At 38.0% G+C, this 4,182-nt stretch overlaps 1 pseudogene; it reads left to right on the top strand.

Annotated features, from left to right (window-relative positions):
• Positions 1-640: 640 nt before the first annotated feature.
• Positions 641-4,182, top strand: part of LOC105538604 — a 7,494-nt pseudogene continuing 3,952 nt past the window's right edge.

Raw genomic sequence — 4,182 nt, 5'->3', positions numbered from 1 at the left:
TTGGCTTATTTAGCTTAGCATAATGTTCTCCAGATCTACCTATGTTGTTTCAAATCCAAGATTTCTCCCCTTTTTAAAGCTGAATAGTTTTCCATTGTATATGTGCACCACATTTTCTTTATCCATTCATCCATTGATGGGCACTTAAGTTGATTCCATATCTTGGCTATTGTGAATAGTGCTGCAATGAACATGAATGTGCAGATATCTCTTTGAGATAATGACTTAATTTTCTTTGGATATACACCTGGAAGTGGGATTGCTGGATCAAAGTCCAAAGTGGTGTTGCTAATTGCTAATCTCAAGAGAGGACTCCTATTACGTAGAGAATAGTAAAGATCATCACGATGTCAACCACCAGAAGCAGAAGTCCGTATACTTATGCCTACGATGAGATTCTGCATTCAGAAATGAACAAGAGGAAGGTCAATCACTCAGAGGTATTGCACTTGAAGCTTGATGAAAAACAAGGGTGAGACTTTGGGTTGTATCCTTCAGAAAGGGAGTAAGTGCCTTTAGCGTAATGCATGGAAGATAGTCATATTAGATTAGGGAACATGCAAGTAAGTAAATGGAAAGAAGGATGCACGTGGATGCTGGGCATTTGGTGAGGGCTAAGGAGGTGGGAAGCAGTTAGACTATGAACGTCAGTGGTTTTGCATACCTTGTGTTTCATTTTCCCATATTCAGGTAAGATAAATGGCACTGTGATGACAATCTGTGCACAACGAATTTTCAATCACTTGGATTTCATTAGGATAGAGTCCTCAAAATTAGAATTGCTAAGTCAGAGCACACAAACTATTTCATTTATTTTGTGGCTCTAAATAAATATATGAAAACTGCTTCTTAAAAGGGTTGGACCAATTGACATTCTTACCAGTGACATAGGTGACTGTTCCTATATATTTCATCAACTATTTCTGAAGTTCAATGCTTCACAAACATATCTTTCAGCTTAGAGCATGTGGGCCAGCCTGTGTGGTGATCCTCTGCATAGATTAAGAATCTTTCCTGAAAGGTTTTCTTGATCCATGTGATATAGTTGCACCCCCAAACAGGATCCTTCCCAAATTTCCCTCTGATCAGTTCTGCCACCTCCATCAGAGGGATTAATGCATTTATTCCTCTTCTTATGACAGTAATTTTCCAGCTGCAGTTCTGAGCATAATTTCACTTCTAGAGCTTTCCTATCTAGCATTTCATTCAATTCTGAACACCCTGAGATAGCAATTAACACATCCAAATCTACTGCACTACAAATGTGAGGCATCTCTGGATCCCAGTTAATAACATTGTGTTGTATACCTGAAAATTGCTAAGGAGTACTTTTTAAGAATCTTGACCACATAAAGTAATGTGAGGTAATACATACGCTAATTGGCTTGATTTAGCCATTCCACAATGCATACATATTTTAAAACATCATGCTGCATATCATAAATATGTGCAGTTTTGTCAGTTTAAGTAAATAAATCATGAATAAATCAATAACATCTTACTCGGCTCTAATTATCTCCTAAATTAGAATGTTTTGAGTTTCAGAAACATAAACAAAGGTTTTGCACCTGAAACACTCAATGATATATGCTTATGCATGTCATTAGTCTAAAGCTCACAATCTGCAGAGAAGGAAATGGTATCCCAAAAGCTTAAGGGTCTTGCTCAAGTGTACACAGCTAGCTAGCCTAGGAGCTGAGACTAAAACTGAGATTTCTGGACTTGCGATGCCACTTGGTTCTCCCTATATATTATGTTACTGCCTCGCTTTGGCCTGCTTTACTCTAGGCTAAGCAGATTAACTCCCTCAGACCTGGCTCTTGGTCTTATCTTGACTGGGCATCAGGGACAATTTCCTTGAATCCAACTAGAAACTGGATCTTTGGTGGCTCCTAACTCAGCAGTTGCTCATTATCTGGTCCTAACATCCAGAAACATCCAGCTTTCTGCTTCTTTCTTTAGGCATCACAGCCTGGTTAAAACTAGTTACTCTCAAAACACAGACAGATCTTTCTCCCTGAAGACCCTTCAGGTCAGGATCTTGGAAACACCCTTCTGTTTTGTTCTGTTTTCCTACCTCCAGCTTGCCCTTCGGTGCTTCCATCCTCTGCCTGAGTATAGTGTTAAAAAACTGCAGGTCCAGGGATGAATCCAGACTTAGAGCTGCCATTGAAGAATCTGGCAGGGAGGAGAGGGACATCTTTTACCAGTCTATTACTTCCTAGTCTGATACTGGAAACCCTAAGATCAGTGCCTCTTAGATTTCTTTTGGCCACAAGCAACCATGGGAAACTGATGAAAGTAATAGTCTCTCTCCCAAATTCACAGATGCACAAAAATTAGAGCTACAATTTCGGGACCTTCAAAGGCCATCTGAATCCTAGCCGTGATCTGTAGAAAATTGTCAAGAATTTGATTACAGTGGTTACTCCCTAGTCTTAAGCAGATATGCTTTTCAATAATTATGGGGAGAATTTGAATGTTGCAGGTTACTTCCTTGTTTCAGACAAAATGTGTAATTGTTGTGTCTGGAGTGGGAGGTGGGGGGATCTTTTTTCATAGCAGGTTTCTTCCTAGGCTCATTCACACTTCCTAGGCTTCCTGAATAATTGGGGAGATGTTATCACAGTAGGCAGCTACATATAGTATCTACTGTATCTACTGCTACTGTATCTCTCAGGCACAGGATGCATTGTTCTATGCTGTCAAAAATAGTTGCAGGCTCCAGGACAGACTATAACATTGTGAGCAAAAAGCTGCTTATAATGACTTCCAGTTAGCTTTTAATATTACAGCTGGAGTTAACTCACAGTTACGTTTGCCAAGGGTAGCAGAGCAAGCTTGCCAGCAAAGTCCTACACTGTAGCCTTTCCCCCTTGTTATGGCTAAATCCCTGAAAATCGCTGTGGTAAAATAATTTATATTTGAAGGACTTAGTGGGTAAAGTAGAATCAGAAACCAAAGGACAAGCTGTGAGCCTATAAAAGTTCTTAGAAACTGTTTTTGACTTTCACTAAAATGAAAGTTAAAGACAGAACGCTACATTTAAAAAGTCAATATTTTACATACTTTTAAAATTAGAAATAGTCATAAACAATTCTGTATAATTTCCATCTACCATCATTCACTCATTAGAGCATTTTCAGGAATGATTTCTTCCTGTTTTATCTTTATTGTGTTATCTTTATTTTAAAAATTACACTCATAATAATTTAATTGTATAGAAGTGTTATAAAGTAAAAAGCAAAAGTCTCAAATCTCAGTCTACACTCAGAGATAACCATTATTAATGGAAGAATATTTGGACTTTTTACATTTTGGCTTTTTTGTGTGTGGAGGAGGAATCATTTTCCAGCTTGATGGTTTTCACAGCTATGATTTTGAGGCTGCTGGATTTTAAGGCTCCTGTGAAGCTGGGGAGAAGGGAATGGGGATAGTTCAAGTTAAAAAGTCATAAGCCTTGCTACTCTTACAGAGACTCAGCAGCTTTTGTTTAATAAAAACTTCTCAGATTCTTGCAAACCTTTGGTTAATTTCCAGACTTCTAAAATAGTTGATTGTGACAATTTTTGCCAGTATTTGCATTTTTTTTAAGGAGGAACAAGTTTATGAAGGGTTTCACCCTGCCATTCCAGACTTTACACCACTATCCAAGCTTTTTGTATTTCTCTCTTTCAAAAAATATGTTTGCCTTCATCGTCTGCCAATTTCTGGCCCCTCTGCCATGAAAAGAAAGGGAAAGTTTGCGAAACTGAGATACAAGGAAATTATAGCTTTGGAGTCAAATTGACCCAGATGTGGATCCTATCTCCACCACTCAGTCGGATTGTGATCATGGGCGGGTAGTTGATATTCCCAAGTCTCCAGCTCCTAACTGGTAGAGAGTAGTAATAATACTCACCACAACCTGTCTGTGAAAATCAAAGTAAAGCTTTTGGTACAAGTCCTAGCAGATAGCAAATGTCTAACATATGGTTTAAGTGTCTTAGTTGCATGTACCCAGAATCTTTTGGGATTGAATTGCAATATATGTATATATTATCTATGTGTTATATATACTATTATGTATATTATATATATATACACTTTACATGTCAGTGTCAGCTTTGAGCACCCAAACTTTTAATACTTCTTTCATGGGAATTTAAAGAATTACACATGACCTCTGCTTCTTAAACTAAG

This window comes from Mandrillus leucophaeus, unplaced genomic scaffold (assembly GCF_000951045.1).
Source record: "Mandrillus leucophaeus isolate KB7577 unplaced genomic scaffold, Mleu.le_1.0 Scaffold1032, whole genome shotgun sequence".
NCBI lineage: Eukaryota > Metazoa > Chordata > Mammalia > Primates > Cercopithecidae > Mandrillus > Mandrillus leucophaeus.
This window is presented reverse-complemented; position numbering and strand designations above follow the sequence as displayed.